Source organism: Archocentrus centrarchus, chromosome 13, assembly GCF_007364275.1.
Source record: "Archocentrus centrarchus isolate MPI-CPG fArcCen1 chromosome 13, fArcCen1, whole genome shotgun sequence".
In the NCBI taxonomy this organism is placed as follows: Eukaryota; Metazoa; Chordata; class Actinopteri; order Cichliformes; family Cichlidae; genus Archocentrus; species Archocentrus centrarchus.
The window spans coordinates 4170092-4188473 of NC_044358.1; the positions used below are offsets into that span (position 1 = coordinate 4170092).

The 18382-nt window shown below is 38.9% G+C and overlaps 1 long non-coding RNA gene and 1 pseudogene across 1 annotated transcript; one reads left to right on the plus strand and one right to left on the minus strand.

The window, feature by feature from the left end:
* The first annotated feature begins 258 nt into the window (after nucleotides 1-258).
* Nucleotides 259-1801, plus strand: LOC115791012 (uncharacterized). Its single transcript, XR_004020833.1, has 3 exons — nucleotides 259-364; nucleotides 444-503; nucleotides 1093-1801. It is a non-coding gene; the product is annotated as an uncharacterized LOC115791012 (long non-coding RNA).
* Nucleotides 1802-11069: 9268 nt separating this feature from the next.
* On the minus strand, nucleotides 11070-12909 carry LOC115790059 (cytochrome P450 2J1-like; annotated as a pseudogene).
* Between the last annotated feature and the right edge of the window lie 5473 nt (nucleotides 12910-18382).

The following is an 18382-nucleotide window of genomic DNA, read 5'->3' on the forward strand; positions in this document are numbered from 1 at the left end:
AAAAACACAAGCAAGAATGACTGAGTATTGATTTAATATCTTATTCTACAATGAGATTAAAAAGTAATAAGTCAATATTTAAAAACAAGTTCCTAAATAAGTTTATAAATATATGTAAAAAGTGTTAAAAATCTTTTAAAATTGTGCAATACACCTTTAATAGTGGTTTTAGTGATGGCTTGACCATCACTAAATACCATCACTGATATCACATCAGCCAATAAGGTTGGTTGTCCCGCCCTCCCGCTACGTGGTGCAGGGAGGCTGCTCTGACGGTATCAGACGCAGACACGGCTTGAGTGATCCATGCTACTTGTTGCTTCTGTGGCTAGCTTGGAAATTAGCAGACGAAACTTGAACATCGGTAAGAGAGAAACTATTCTAATAATCGATTTGCAAAATGTAAGGTCCAAAATAGTAATTTCATGCTTATCGAACTGTAGAAGCTTCTGATGCGACCGGGTTGGAAGCTGGAAATCTCCGTGTAGCCTCGTGTAGCATCGGTGAGTGATTGCACGTGCTCAGTTAGCATTTTAGCGCAGGCAATGCACTGAAAAGTGGCTAACATCCTTAGTCATCACTAAACTCAGTTAAAGATAAGTTAATGCTTTATGGTGTTGTATAACTATTGTTGTGTATGTTGTATTTTTCATAATGTATTTGCCGTATTTTATTATTAGCACCTGTCTAGCATTTTCACTGATGCTAATTCCGTTCATGGTGCTACTGCCTATGTGAAGTGCCTTTTATTAGCACTTGCTAGTATTTTAATGCACTTTGCTACTGTTCTGATTGAGATAAAGCTAATGTGTTTTTACAATCCACCTTCTGATGGGAAATCATTACACTACCATGGATGTATTTCATTAGCTCTTTAAAAGATTTGAATAGTATTTTTGTATTACCACATATAAGCTAATATAATTAGTTTTATTGAAGTGTTGGTAATATTTGACAGTGATAACTTGAACTATATTGTTGTACAACAGAAAAAACTTGAAAAGTGACTGAAAAACCCTTTAAATTGTAGCTTTAAGCTAATGGATATTAGTTTACAAGGTTTTAAGCTACTTTATTCTGGCCTTGTTCTAGGTCAGGTTTTTTGTTGGTGCACTATTTGATCCATAGTGCTACTGTGAAGACTGGATTGCATTTCCAGAACTGGATGGCGAGCCCCAGCCCAAGGATCGGACAAACCGGTAGATAGTGACCCGACTGGTCACTATAACTGAGACATTGCATGAACAATTGATGGACACTGTGACAAAAGACTAAAAAGGAAAAAAGACTACAGACTGGATTATTTATTTCTAATTGTTTATTTTCCTTGTGTTGTTTTTGCTTTGGGTTTCAAAAGGGAAAAGCGCGCAGTTTGTTAATTGTGTATATATATATATATATATATATATATGTGTGTTGGTTTAATGACATTTCATTCAGTAAATTCTACTCTTTCTATAAACTGTGCATCTTCCTCTGTTGTTGCTCACACCTAGGCTCCCCCACGAATCCAGAGTCTTCTGATTAGGCCAACATCCCTTTATGTGTGTGGTATTGGTATTAGTTATTGAAGTAATTTACTCTACCATATTTCACAACTGTCAAGGGTACTTGAAGGTAACCTCTTGTGGGTTACACACGTGTTACACACGTGTTACAAATGCACGAGGAGTTCAGAAACAATTTGAAATGAGGCGCAGAATCTTTTTGTGGTACGCCGTACCTGACCGGCTTACTTTCAGCCCTGCACATATAGTCTATAGATGCAGCTTGACCAACCGAGTTTACTTTCTCACCCTATAAATTAGCACTTACTACTATACTGCGCAGAACCCTCAAGCTCCCAGGCCTCTGGTACAGGTACATTTTGATTTGAATGGTTTCACAATAAAATTAGTGAGCTCACAAAATGCAGGTCATGCTTTTACATTTGATATCGTCACTGCATGTCACTTCAGTCATGACTGTAAATTAAGCACAGAACCAAACCAAAAAAGTAAGGAAATGTATGTTTTGTTGATTTTTTTTCTTTGTTGTAACAATGCTTCTTGGCAATACATCTTATACTGTTGGTTTATTTGCCCTTAAACGTTGCCACATTTGTAAGGAAAATGCAAAAATTGTTATTATACAACAAGCTGAAGTTCTCTCCTTACCTACAACAGCCGAGTCTGTTACTGCAGAAAGCACCTGTTTGATTTGTGTTCAAATGAAAGTTGAGCTTTCTCTGAATGAGAGGCACAGCTGGTTTGATCTAAAAATCCACCTCCAGCTTGTTCTGTACAGTCTTGTCATCCCCTCAAAAGCTTTTCCAATAATACAACATTACTGATGCTAGCAGTATGGTTTGCACAGTTTCCACACCGCCACTGAGGTTACAGGCATTTCTACCTATTCTTATATATCAGACATACTTTATGCTTTAAGGCTGCTGCTGCTGACACTAACACTATAAATGATGTGTTCAATGGAAGTTCACTGAAGTGTTGCTGTTTGTGTGGTTACAGGTGCAGAGTTGTGTTTCCCAGGCTGCCCCTGAACACATCCTAAAGCCTTCAACCTGCAGCAGATAGAAGAAAGTGTGCTGCTGTCCCTGTATAAGAAGATGCTGCTGCTGCTGCTCCACAGACACAAACAGATTTGGATGGAGGACTTTATGGTGCCAGAGCTTTTTGTTAGACATGTGAAACTCTGACATTTCCTAAAAACTGGACTCACAGATGAAGCAGTGACTTATGTCCAGAGATGCAAACAGCAGCTGAAGCAGTTTGTTCCTCGGTGAGTCAAACACAGTTCTCAGTGGTTCCCACACATTTTCAGTCTTTCTGTGGGGTGGGTGGGATGTATGAGGAGGTTTCAAAACTCCAAACTTGAATGTAAGACAGTCTGACTGGTTTCCTTAGTTTGGTTCATCTGAGCTGTAAATAATGATTTAATTGCCCAAAACTGATGTCTGGATATCTTGAACTGCTGTTGAAGTTCAAATGTTTAAGATTAAGTTTTTGCCACAGTTTATGATCGTTTCCTTTATGAGATCATTGTTCAGTGAACATCACACTGATGGGCTGCAACAAGTTTTTTTTTTTAGCAGATTTCCAGACAAAAACAGCAGCTTTGCTTTAATGTAAACATTTATAATCTGATCTAAGATCTGCCTTCACTGATAGATGATGGCTCTCTGACAGCCACAGCAGAGTAACTATTAAGAATAAACTCTCATACAAATGTGGCAGTTGGTACTGAAGGATGAACATCTACTGAGGCGTTCATGCAGAGGAATAAGTCCAACATTCAGGAACGGCCATCTCAGTCCGCAGACCTGAATATTATTGAAAATCTGTGGTGTGATTTAAAGCGGGCTGTCTGTGCTCAGAAACAATCAAACCTGACTGAACTGGAGATGTTTTGGAAAGAAGAATCGTCCAAAATACCTTCAACCAGAATCCAGAGTCTCATTGGAAGCTATACGAAGCATTTAGAGGCTGTTAATTCTCCAAAAAAAGTGGCAGTGCCGCAGTGGGTAGGCGCTTGCCTTGCAGCCGGAGGGTTGCCGGCTCGAGCCCCTGTCCCTGCGCTGCGTTGTGTCCTTGGGCAAGACACTTAAACCACATTGCCTAACAGTAGCGCCAGTCTCTGGCTGCATGACCGCAGATGCTCGTCTCTGGAGTGATCTGGAACAATCATTTCGTTGTGTGCACAATGAGTTGAATCTAACATCTAAAAGGAGGATCTACTAAATATTACATTAGAGATTCTGTTGGGGTGCCCAAAATTATGCACCTGCCTAATTTTGTTTAAATAATTATTGCACACTTTCTGTAAATCCTATAAAATGTATTTCTTTATTCTTTATTTCACTTCTCAAATATCACTGTGTTCCTCTGCTATATGATATATTTAACTGAAATGATTTATAAAGGAAAATCATAAAAGTTATCAAACTTTTGCATACCACTGTACAGCATCTATTTATGATCCCCCCACCCTGTGACCCTGAACTTGAAGGATGGGTGGGATATATAAAAAAATAGCAAATTGTAGGAAATATATACCCCATCCCTGAGCAGTCCTGGCATATCAGCTGATGTCAGTGCCAGCCCAAGTCAGCTGATGGCTCTGCTAAAACCCTAATAAACATGCACAGCAAAGCTCATATAGAACGTGCAGTTTAAACTGCTTAAGCCTCTGCCCATAGTTGTTCAAGTTAATCAGTGTCACTGATGTCTGTGCTGGGCTCTGCCGCTCACTACTACTGCGAATGGAAATAATCTTTTGACTGTAGTGGTGCACATGAAGTGGAAATGCAGGCTACCAGCAACAAAAGAGAAGTGCAGTGGTTCCAATTGAATATAACATAAAGCCCAATTTATATGAAAATCATTTTATTTGTATTACAACTACTACTACTACTACTACTACTACTACTATTATTCTAACTGCTGCAACAAAATTACTTCTTACCTTCATTTAATATTAGCAAGACAGAAGCTTTAAATGTGTTGCTGCTGTATGGAGTTGTGGGGCGTTATCTCCTTCCCTTTGTAAAGGACGCTCACACAAACACACAAATGTAGTAATCTCACGGTGGTTCGTGACAGGAAAAATCAAACTATTTTTTTGGGCTTACTGACATGAACTGCCACTTTTTTTGGGTCAGTGAGCACAAGCTGGTTAATAATGTATTTTTAGATTTCATGTGAGAATCATGTATTTTCTCTAGAGAGCAACACTTTAAAAGATGTGGCAAACCTGGATTTGAACCCAAACCCAATTCTTTTTTTTTTTAATGTAACCAAATCATTTTAATGTCTAAACCTAACCAGGAGCCATATTTTTTAGGTAATAATGCATTTAAAAATGATGTAGATCATGTGTGAAGTCTTTTTCTTCACTGCTTGTTTGCAAAAATCACTGATTTTAAAATTCCAAATCTTGTTATTTTGTGTGCAGGGCCTCTGAACAGCAGCATGAGCTAACTATGTAAAATTAAAATGTACCAAAGCTCCCACTGTTTTCTTTGAATACCTCATCATCTTTTGGCCATCCACTCCATCTCTCACATTTGCATTTTCGTACAAACAGTCTACATCACAGTGGAGATTGTTCCTTTCTTTTAATCACAGCCAACTGGCCGTGCAGCAAAACAAATAGGGTATTTTGAAATTGACATAGACAAACATTACAGCGCAATCGAAGCCATGATCTAAAGTGTTCTATTTAATGTCAGCCATTCATATGCTGATGTTAAATTGCTACAGCACCATGCTGTGCCAAGTGTCTATAATCACAGTGACAGTATACAATATTCTGGCCTGTAGGCGAGAGCTCCCTCTCCAATTATGTTTCTCTTGGCCTGAGATTGAATCTATTACTGTGTAATTGCCTCTATATCTCCAACTATCACCCGGAGCAGTTCCGTGGATTATTCACACATATGGTGAGTAAATGTTTGGTGGAAATCAATGCTATTTTTAGGATGTTGTTGATGTTGAAGGAGCAGTGTCCTGATACTCCCAGAAATTGCTGAACAAAGTTATTCAATGGACTGTTATATAACTGTTAATAACGGTGACCTGGGGAGTACAACTTCTTTGGATTGGAGGAGTTTTTCTTTAATGTTTCCTCTCGTTCCCTGTTCCCAGGTGGGTGCACTCACTGAGTAGCTTTAACATTCTTTTACATCCGGACAAAAAGTCCCACCATCATCCATCGCATAAACATCTGGCTTTTTTCTTCAGTATCAAGGTGTTGCCATTTCTTTCCAGGTGAAATGACTGTGCAGTAAGCACAGGCATTTATTGGCTCCACCTCAGCTCTGATGCATACATGACACCTGTGTGGAGAGTTTTTGCTGTTTTACCACAGTGCCGTCCAGGCTTGCTTTGGTGGTGCTTTGCTCAAGGGTGCAACATTAACATAAAAAAAAAACAAAAACACATTTGCTGATGGAACGAGGAGTAAGGTGTTCTCAGTGGGATTATGCGAGGCTGTTTGGGAGGTTCGAACCAACACGAGCTTCAGGTCTCCTCTGCAGAAGGGAACAGAAGTTCAGCAGCGATTTCATAACACAGGCAGACAAACGTGCAGATTCAGAAGAGCCCGTTCCAGTTTCAGTTGTTACAGCTAAATTTGTTAGTTTCTCTCAAGCTTAAAATTCACTACAAACCAAAGATGTGCTTTAAAAGTAGAATTTCTTTCTTAAGGTGAAGCCAAAATTCTGCCACAATCAATTCAAAATAAAGAGATTTTTTTTTTTGAAGGACCAAATTTATTATGGTGCGTTCTTAAAACAAAAAGGTACCGCTTATGTACAAAAAATACAAAAATAAATAAGGCAGTGAAGTCATTTAGTGCAACAGTTGCTAAATGGAAAGAAATAAACACACTATTAAAAAAAATGATGCAAACACGATTGTCCTTCCAGGAGAATCCTCACTGAAGCCATCTTCTGAAACCTCCTTAAAAAGATGCTGAATTGAAGCTCAGCTTTAAAACATGAGACTTTTCATGTAACAGCCAACACCTCAAAAACAGTTCTAACACTGACTTAATGGCTAAACTTTGATAAAATGACTTGAATGCATACAGAAAGATTTGAAGTGCTAACACGGCACTCTGTGAAAACAAAGGTCACAGGGATGCAGCTTTGTGTAAAACTTGGTTAAAGGGGAAAAAAGGAAAAATAAACATCACTACGTCCATCAACTGACTGCTGATTGCTGGAATGAAGTATTGTTGACATTTTCTCTCTATCACAGAGATGTTCTGAACACCAATAAAAGCATGTGAACACAGACAAATGAAATACTAGGGTTCTAATGGTTCTGAATTCTTTACACTTGCCTGGAGTGCATCTGAATACATGTAAGCAATAAAAAGCAGCAAACAAACAAAAAGATGCCATCTCCAAATGTCTCTGTGGCTGATCCAGTGCTTAGAGCTTGACACTGAGACTGCAGACTCTACGTGTCATTTTCTTTGGTTCTCTCTCCATGAAGAGTTTCTCCAGAGCCTCAAAGGTGGATTTGAGCTCTCTAGGATGGCTCAAGGTGAGAGCATAGATAAAGCCAAATAGCACAGCACATGCATGTGCGATTGATGGCAACTCATTAAGGACTTTGACACCTTCAATGTGCTGTGGTGGCTGCAGAGTGTCCTCTCCACCTCTGATGACAAACACTGCCATTGGACATCTGTCAAGCTCAGGTTCAGCCTCATCCCCATGACCAACCTAATCATTACAACTGTGTGTGATATGTAATTAGTATGCCAATAAAAAAGAAATTCTGATACTGAGAACCAAACAACATCATCTAGGCTTACAGCAGCACTCGTGTCTGTTCTTCAAACACAGTAGTAAAAGTATTGATTAATCTAGTTGTAACTATGATGACATAATTAGAAATCCTGAAACTGTGAATTGAAATAGGCGTCTCCTGTACAGAGACTGTAGTCCGCAATGCTGCAGGCTAGGATTAGTGACTTAATGACTTATGTCATAGCAGCTCTGCTTTTCAAAATGAAATCATCTAAATTGTCATATCACAAAACACAGTTTGCTGCTCCAAATCATCAAATCATGTTGGCAACAAAAAGGCTAAAACACAAATGCATTTGTAAAACTGGAGGAGGTTGGGGGCAGACACTGTTGGTTCAGATGAGCTAATATGCAAGTCATCAGTGTACAAATCCACAAGATTTTCCATTTTTCCAGATTTGACACCATGAATTAGTGGGCAGCTTATGATGACCCTTGTAGTGTCATGTTTGTGTGGACAACTTCGCAGTCACAACAAAAATGAAAGGACACCGATGTTTGGATGGGGGCTTCCTCCAATGAAAAAAAAAAATTTCAGTACTTGGACCCAAGCAGACACGTGCATACTTGTGCATACTGATGTGAGTCTGCATCTGCATTTTTTCTGTGTCAGACCTGATGCCACAAAAGATAGTGGGCATAAGAAACATTTTACTACTACAAACCATAGAGCAGATGTGGATGTGGTACATTATCTGGGACACAAGTTGCACAGCCAAGCAGAAATCACAGAACCATTTCTTTTTTAATTAGCCTTTGAAAACCATAAACCAATAATTTTAAGTCTTTCCTACAAGGGGCTGAGAGGGGTTCTTCTATAGCAGGGGTCATCAACTACATTTATCCAAGGGCCAGACTTTTTCTTGGCACACAGTGTGAGGGCAAGATGCTCTTGTAAAGTTAAAATAAAATTAAAAGAATAAAATAAAAGAATAAAAAAATAAAATGATCTAATTTTATCCTAAGTAATATATTTGATATATCAGTTTTCCTTTCAAATTTATACAAGTTTTACTGATGTGATGTGCAAGTCTTGCACCTACATGTTCTTCTCTGTTGACGGTTGTTATGGAGACACCGCAATTGTGTGCCGTTGTTTTCATTATAGATATGATGAGCACAGGAAACAATAAAATGTTACATGAGAGCAATGAGTTTATCTATGCACAATCTACTTTTCAGAAGGCGTTTTTGTTGTAGATTTTTAAATGAGTGCAGAAACATGAAGAGTCCAAATGCAAAACCCTCTAAATCTGCCTGGACACTTTTCTTTTAAAAGAGCATTTTTCTTTATCTGGATCTTATGGTAAATTTGAGTAAATTCACAGGTAGTGGTGAGGTTCCCTTTTTTAAAAAAAAATAGTAATTTACCTACTTTTTAATAAATAATATTTTGTTTTGAGGGAAACCAGCAAAATCTTCAGTCTGTCCTCTGCCCAGTGTGAATGAAGGCAAAAAGTGCAAATATCAGACTATGATAAAAAGATTTCTACATAGATTCACACAGTACAACCGCAATGGCACAAAATGGCAGCACATTTATTTTTGTTAGAGTAACATACAGTTCCATTTTTAGTAAAACACCTTCAAAACTTGTTACCCTCAATCCAATCAGCCTTTACAAAAACCATTGTCTATATTATTCTGATATATTTCCAGAACCTTACACGGAAAAAAAAAGTCTTTTGAATTAACTTGATTTAATTGTGCACATCGATCAGACATGATTGGAATGTGGTGAAATAAGGTAATTTCTCTTTTTCCCCTCACTTAATTCTTACTAGTTTTTGGTCTCCAGGGTAAAATGAAGAAAATTGTTTGTTACTGATGCTATAGGATGAAAATAGTATGGCAGATATATATAATGCATTATATGAGAAATGTGATGGAAGACAGTCATTCATTGTGCCGAGAAAAAGACATAATTGGGTTAAGGCAGCTGATGTATCAACGTGTTACAGCACAGAGGCGGTAAGGTTTGGGACAACGGGTGCCTCCCATCCGAAACTCCAGACTGGGCTGCTCTCCAGCAGGTGGCGACAGAGAGAACATTTGAAGGATGGAGGTGAAAAACAAAAATAACTCCATCCGGGCCGGCTGTTCTCCAAGACACACACGCTTACGTGAGAATTCACAAGACACAAGTTTTATTCAAACAATTTACAAGATATCCACTTGTATCACAGATTTTACTGCATTTCTGCAACAAGCCAATGAACCGTGATATTTTGTCTTAGCTAAAACAGCATAAGGGGTATTAACATCCAAAAAACCTGTAGAAAATGGAAGGAAGGCATCTCTCTTGCGAAATTTACCATCCCTGTCCAGAAAGTGTTGAGGGTTGAAAGAGTGTGGAGTTTCCCCTGATTCAAGTTTTTCTCAATTGATTTGGCACATTTGTCACAGCAGAAAAGTAATTTTCACCACTCTTAATTCAGTTTTCCAAACAGTTAAAGCATTTTTTCATAACTCACACTCACTTGTGCAAAAGGCATCAGATTTATTTGTATTTGGAGCAGAACCCTACAAACGAGTACTGCAAAAATGTGGGCCTAATGCAGAGTTTTTATGTGATTCTGTCCTTATCTGTAGCTTAAATTCCACGATGAACAATAAAATCTTCACAGAAACACTTTTGAGCACCTCAGCCTTTGGAACTGTGTCCTTTAAAGCCATGAAGGCTGAAAATGCCTGTCTGAAAGAGGATACTGAAGAAGAAAAGCTGCTGGCCAAAGAAAACCTAAAGAAGGAAGTAGAAAACGTGAAGAAAGAATTACTGGCAGTACAACAAGCAATTGAACAAAAGATAGAAGGTTTGATAAAGATGGACATGGCAGAGAACGTAATGACGGACATAGAGGGAAAAAAAGGTATGAAAAGGCGAATAAAAGAAGCTCAACCTGAAAGTGGACGAGGCAAAGAAGAAGTTCAGCCTGAAAGTGGACAAGGCCAACGAGAAACTAAAATTGAAAGTGGACGAGGAAGAGCAGCCCCTTTTAAAGAACCTTGAAGAGGACAATTAACCCAAGAAAGCAATGAAATGAATGTGATGTGAAGTGTGTCCTAACAACGCAAAGGTTGAGGAGAGTGAGCAGACTGAGCAGCAGTTTCCTCTTCACTTTTTCATCATCTTCTCCACCTTCACCCCTCCACTTTCTCTTTCTCTTTCCCTCCTCTGTTCCTCCTCCCTCTCTTTCCTTCTCCCTCCCATTCCCTTTTCTGTCTATTACCCCATCTCTTTCACACTCACCCCTTCTCACACCATGCCTCTTCCATCTCTCTTCACCCTCCTCTCCTCACCATGTTGAAAGAACTTCACAGCATTGAATCAAAACTGTAAATATTTGCAAATGTACAAAGTTCTAAAAAAAATAAATAAATAAATTGTTACTTTTAAAGCATAAAAGGTTGTCCTTCATTTATAGCAATATAATGCTTGAAAAAACCTGCTCAGATAAGCTAAATAAGGAGGAGTTTTAACATGGCTTAAAAATGTCAAGAATTGCTTCAAGAAGCACTACAGCTCCACTTACTTCCCTTTATGAGCTGATGGATTCTTATGTAAAAGTTAGAATATTTGTGATCAGATACTCTACTCTCTACTCTACCAGGAGACTGTGCTCCTAAAAACATAACTCCCAGGATCACTGGGATTCACACTCCACTTAAACTGAGAAAGACCGAAGAAGGAAATCAATTCACAGTAGATATAATGTGACATGCATTTTGTATAAATCCTGATTTAATATGATTATTGCATGATGTGGCATGTTAGAAGGAGGTTTCCCTGTGTTGACACGGTTCCCTGTAAGCACAACATTTCACTGAAGTTATGAGTAATGGACTGGTACTGCTTGTCAGTGTACTCAGATCGATTCCCAAACACCAAACAGCAGATGATGTTTGACACAGCGTTGTTTATCAGTGGCTGGGCATTAAAGGGCTTTCCTGTAAATGAAATCAGAACATTTGGATATGACACATGAGATGTACACCATATCAAATCAAAGTAGGCAAATGCTATTGACTTGTGATAATCAGCCTCATAGCTTCAGCTCTATCATAGAGGATGGTGATTTTCTTTTAACTCGGTTTCTTTCCCATGCACTAATTTGTTTACATTTTGCAGGAAAAACTAAACAAGTCCATGTAATAAGCAGTGAAATATATTTAAAAAAAAAAAACAAATACAACAGTAAAACAGCAAAGATTGTTTTGCCTTGGTGTTGTGTGAAAGCTTCTGAGATATACTGGCACTCCTGCTGGATGTATAACTCCAGGGTCTTCTTGCCCAGACCAAAGTTTCTGAGTGTATGAAGAGCAAATCTTCTCTGCTGCTTCCATGAATAACCATTTGAACCCACAAGACCTTTGAAACATAAAGACACCAAATTAGACTGGATGTAAGTGTCACAATTTTACTGTTTATTTTACTAAGTACTAATGAAATAGAAAAGAAAAACTGAAAGAGAAAAACAAAAAACACAACCTTTGTTCCCAAATAAAGCTTCAAACAATGGTATGGTGGGACGATCTATGAAGTCTTCTGCTCGCTGGACCAGGGCTTCTTTCACAAACTTGTAGCTATTAATGACCACAATTCTTTGACCAAAGAGCCGAAGGGTGAAAATGTTTCCATGTTTCTCTGCAAACTACAAAAAAGACAGTGGACAGGTGTTGTTGTTCAGTAGTAAGTTGATATATTTTCTAAGAAGGAAAACTTAAAAAAATCTTTGGCCTTTCCCAAGTTTCCCAAGTTCTTCTTATTCTTTCTGTGTCCCACCCAGCTTACACATAACATTCAGAGGAATAATATCCCTCTTCTGCATTCTTAACTGAAAAATGTTAAGAATGGAGCAATGCTGCCTCACTAATATTATGTCTCTTAACAAGAAACCAAGCTGGAATCACATGAAAAAATGTTGATATGAGAATATGAGTGACCTAAAATGTGGCTGTAATTGAAGCCTCTTGAGTTTGGTTCCAAAAGCAGCTTTAAGCGCACCAAACTAGTGAACTGCAATTCGCAACTTCTCTCTTACCACATACTTTATATTTTGACCTAATGTTTTATGGCCTCGGTAAACCATTTTACTTTGAGTTTGGTGGTCAAAACATCTGGAAAAAAGTGTGACTAAAGGGAACTGAGGATAAAGTCCAGTGAGTTAGTGATTTCCAGAGTTTTCAGTAGGGTCTTTTCTGAGCTTGATGTAAATTACTTCTGAAATTTTCATTTTACTAACTATTGCATATATATTAAATATATTCTTCCATGAAGTAATAGTAAAAAGTAAGTTAAAGTAATGGGTATTCAAAAATAGGTTCGAAGTTAACAGGATCTTTAATCTTCTGATATTTTATTCTATGATAATAAAATAATAAAAGTTAAGACTCATACCTCCCTGAACTGCAGGTGAATTCTGTCAGGTCTGATGCGATGAAAGTCGCCGAAAAATGGAAGAGCCCACGGTCCAGGAGGAAAGTTTTTTGGTCCTTCAAAATATCAGTCAACAGCAGAAAATACATAAAAATATTAAAATGCTCCTGCCATCTAACCACTCCAATCCAAGAACGTGGTATAATGTCTCCATTTCTTCACTTTTTGATTCTGAATTAAAGTAGTGTTTTACTGTAGCTGTGCTGCTACCATGAAAGTGCAATCAGATAAATGGATGGGCTAATTTTTTACTGAAACTCATCGGTCAGGATAAGATTCATGGTTGTTGATCTCACTTGTGTCTGAGGCTGGTCTTCAAAATAAAAGCATGCCACTAACAAAAACAGGAAACTCAACAAAAACAAGGAATACCACAATGTAGAAATATCTACATAGAAACCCTAAGTACCAATCAAATAAATAAAATTACATTGATTATACACTTTTAGAATATATTACATTATACTATTGTATACTACCTAACAATAGATGCCTAACTATGTAAGCATTACTTTAACACTATACCTGGTAAAAGTGTTGCACAGTCTGTTGCATAATGGCAGAAATCATGAAAGCATGACATAAAACCTGCAATTGACACGGTGAGGGAAAAATCATTATTAACAATTTTTTTAAACTTTTGTTTTACCAGGTAAAATGTTTGAGAACCAGTTCTCATTTACAATCATGACCTGGAAAAAATGAAAAATGATAGTTGTGAAATTATATGTATCAAAGACAAAGTGACAAAGGACATGTATACAAGCTGAGAACACAGAACCAACAACCATATAGTTCAGCAAAGTTATGCTGCACTATGTTGCCAAAAAATTTCACTCACCTGCCTTCACACACATTAACTTGAGTTACGTCCCATTCTTAATCCATAGGGTTTAATTTGATGTCACTCCACCCTTTGCAGCCATTACAGCTGTGCCTCTTCTGGAAAGGCTTTCCACAAGGTTTAAGAGTGTGTTTATGTGAATTTTTGACAGTTCTTCCAGAAGTACATTTGTGAGGTCAGACACTGATGTTGGTCAACAAGGCCTGGCTTGCAGTCTCCGATCGGGTTGAGGCCAGGACTCTGTGCACACTCTTCAACACCAAACTCCCTCATCCATGTCTTTATGGACCTGCTTTGTGCACTGGTGCACAGTCATGTTGGAACAGGAAGGGGTCATCCCCAAACTGTTCCCACAAAGCTGGGAGCATGAAATTGTCCAAAATGTCTTGCTATGCTGAAGCATTAAGAGTTCTTTTAACTGTGAGTAAAGGGCTGAGCTTGACTCCTGAAAAACAACCCCACACCGTAATCTGCTCTCCATCAAACTTTGCACCTGGCACAATACAGTCAGACAAGTTGATGAGAACAGACTTTTTTATTTAATTATTATTCTCTAGCCCTCTCATGCATGAATTATTACATTTTGATTACAGATTTTTTTGTCTGTGATTTTAGGGTTCCATAAGGGTACAAAAACATACTAACAATTTTTTTTCTATCTCCATCCCCTAAGGAGATGTTTTTTTGTACACTACAGTGTACTCTGTGCGCTTTCCTTAAAACAAAGAATTACATGGTAATTTGTTGAAATACTGTGTAAATCTTGAAATAATATCCCAGTATACCTGTATAATCACACCACATTCATTAATAGTCTTTCCTGCCTGTAGTATACCTAATTCTGCCCGGCAAAGGGTGCACTACATACTTTATTCTTGACTATTCACTCAAACGATTCAATTTATTTCAAATCACTTTACTGTCAATTCATATCACTTTAGAAACACACACACACACCATCCCTTATCTTATCACCATGTAAATAGTCACTGAACTCATACTCCCACCCAGTAAGAGGTTACAGAACTCTCATTCTGTAGTCACATCCTCATCACTGCCACTATCACCACACTCTTCCTCACTTGATTCAGGAAACTGCCAACTCTATAACTATGTACTCCTGTCTCTTGAAGCTCTATAAAATATAAAGAAACAAAACATTTTCAATGCATAAAATATGCATTGAAAGTGCAAACATTCAGTGATGACTAGCTAGAACACAATGGAAATAGCACATGCACATGGCCATGTAGACATGGCCATGTGCATAATGGTCACTACAGTGTACACACGGAAAATTAGTATTTTCTCCAAATGTAAAATCAAAATTGAGATATTTCTTGGACATTATGTTACCTAAGATGCTCATTAGTCCTATTTTATTTTTTTTTACCTTCAGTGGATTCTTTTTATAGAAGGTAGACGCTGGGATAGCTAAGGTGCCTGATCTCTTTTTGTCTCCATCAGCCATCTTAGAATCAATGACCCCTGTAGCCCTCTCAAAGGATTTTCAATGGGGTTTTTTTGTATGAAAGGGTGAAATAGCACTACCTGCTGTTGACTGTGGAATAGTGCCCAAGATTTTATGTATTTGAAGAGATAAACAACTTTTAATCAGCTGTACACTGTAGTGTCATTCATGCACGAAAGGGTTAAAACGGAACAGTACAGCTGCAGTACTCAGTAGACACAGTAGATGGCAGCATAATAACCTCTCCATTAACAACCATTGAACAACTTACTGCTTCATATTTCAACACTCCCAATTCATTTATACAATGGTATTAAGACACGTGGTAATGCTGAAATAATAAATTGAACCAGACTTGCAAGACTAACCTATTAGTCCTTTCTGTTTATAGTTTATTTTTGTCTTGCTATATTCAACAAAAAATATATTGCCCATTTTATAATATAACTACATAGCAGGACATTCTCTCACAGATTTACAATGGCAAAAGTCCAGTCTCTCTCCTAAGATACTCAAATTTCTGTCTTGCAAGAGGCTTTGTCAAGATATCTGCCTTCATGTCATCTGTTGGACAGGATTCCAACTTGATTTCATCATTCTGCACAAACTCATTCTTGAATGGCTCCCTGGATTCTTTGCTATTGCAATGGCTTACTGATTGTCCTCCAGAATCACTGTAACAGCTGTTACGGCTGCGTGCTGTTTTGCCCCCCCCCCCCCCCGATTGGCATCTCCTCCTAATCAGGGCAGCATAAAAGGAGGCGGCGCCGGAGAGAGGAGATAGTGGTGGTGAAGCAGTCTGTGGTGTTGGTGGTTTGAGCAGCTGTAGTGTGGAGAATCGTTTGTCTTTGGGTTGCCCACCGATGTGCTCCGGGGTTCTGGAGGTTTGGGTGTGGGTGCTCAGCCGAAAAACGGGTTCAACTTGGGCCCTGCAAACTAGCTGGTCTCGATCCAAGAACGTGTGATGAAAGCGGCAGAAGGGCGTGACTCTGCCATCTCAACATAAAGTTTTCTACCATAATACATGTGTATTACATGAGAATAGTGAAGTGATTTTCATGGCTGTGAATTAGGTTGTGTCCTAAGGCTTGTTGTACTGTAGTTTAATGAATCTCTGATATCTCATTCTATTACATCATTAAAAATATCTGAAAAATGTGCAAGGATGGTTCAGGCTGGTTCAGGCTGGTTCAGGCTGGTTCCCATCAGTGGTTGGTTTTGGGGACCTTGGATGTTCCCCTTACCGTTGCGTTTGTCTCCTCAGGAGCCGTTGCTGCACTGCCCAGCACTTTCTGGAATCTGTTATGACACAGAAGGCCTAGCCTGTCCTTGCTACAGAACAAAAACAAAATGTACTTCTTCTCTAGTGATTAGCAACACTATCTTCATTGCTCTCTTCTAAGACAGTTTAACACATTTAAATCAGCAAAGGCAGAAATGCATAAAATGATTATATTTGTGATATTCATAAAATTACTTCCTTCAACTTCCCCTTTTGGCCTCAGGTCACCTGAGGCCAACCTTAGAAGCCAGTGCTTCCGGGGGTACTCATTCATTGTACTCGTTTGGGACACCTCGAGGTATTCCAACTGCGCCTATATAGGTGGGATCTGTCAAGCCCCAGTTAACACCTCTTTTAATCCTAATTTTGTCTAGGTTGGAGGCCTCGAGTCTTGTTATTATTGTTACAGGGTGATAAAGTCTGACCAGAGCGCACATGCCTGACCATCCGGGTGGAAGGACATTCCTGAGTGTCACACCACCACAGTACCAGAACAGGTGCGCTCTAGACCAGACAACTTGAGAGCTGTTTGTCCAAGTTGTAACATCTATCTGTCCTACAGTTGTATTTCCACATTTGTTTAAGCATGTGTAATTACCTGGGGTTGGAGTGAAGCCTGGAGGAGAAATTGTGTTACTGACTAGTTTTGAAAACTGAGCGCAGCCTTTTGGATTCCTAGTTATGTGAAGTCCTAGAATACAATGGAAACCCTTTGGGTCATCTTTGGGGTGTAGGGGAGCAGGTACAGTCCTTAGTTTGGGCCTAGGTGCTGCACAAGCTACACAAGGCAACCAATTATTTTCTTGTGCCGTGCTCACAAGCCAATCTAACCATAAATTTCTATCAGCATAGCCAGTGGCTAAAGTTAGCGCCCCTTGTGGGGTTAATTTAGATAAGTCTACTTTAACTATTCCTTTCCCTACTGAGACTCCAGTCTCATTGTTACCTTTCTTTATATGTTTTTGTCCGGAACCTGGTTTTGGGCTAGTCCTTTTTTTAGGGGTAATCAGATTGATTTTGATTAGGGCTTCAGGGTTTCTGCCTAAAACATCCACTCCTATCGTTAAATATACGTCTTTCTTCAGTGACCGTCCTCTGACACTGTGTTGGGGATTTTTAGTCAAATTTGAAAATGTGAGTATCAATGCATTTCTAGTTGGATCAGAGTTAGTTTGTCTTACCAGTTTGATCTTTGATATCTCAGAATTTTCCGTGATTGGGGCGGGGATCCAGGGGCCCGTGTAGGCCCACAGATGCTGCCATGAGGCACAAAATGTCTGACATCCCAGCCACCTGCAAGGCCGCTGTTGTCTCCCACACATATCATCAATATCAGGAGGTGCACAAAGATATACATCATAGCCATTCCACGCTGATGGTTTCCCCCCACAATCAATCACTGAACACAAATCAAAAATCCAAGACACTTCAGTATTATAGGTATAATTTAATTCAATCCCACCAATATGAAGCAAGGTGTAAGAATTCAGTGAACTTATGTGCCATTACACTAAATAACAATATCAGACATTTCATATATTACAGCATTAACTGTTGTTGCTCTCCCTAAATGATTTCTGACCTGATGATTTCTGACCAGCCTCTGGTCAAGAGCAGCTATTAGTGAGGTTAAGAATCTGAGTAAAGTCAGCGGGGATGCTGACTTTGTAACAGGGGAGAGTGTAGCCGGTTGGAAAATGGGTGGGAAGATGTTTTCCATTGCCATCAGTGGGTGATTATTTTCCTGGGAGTCTTCTTGGGTTTGTGTTGGCAGAAGCTGAAGGGGAGGAAAACTCCAAATACCTCCACAGGAAACAGGAAGTTCAGTTGCTCTGCTCCATCACACCAAGCAGAAGGCCACACTCAAGGCTTTTGGAAGAAGCCGGTGAGTTTTAGGTAAACTGTCACATGTTGTGGAATCTGCATCTATGTCAGATATATCTGTATATGTTTTATATGGATGTGTTAACGCTTTTGAAAATGCAAAGCTTAAGTGTTTGTGCAACATCTGCAGATGTGCTGGTGTGGTT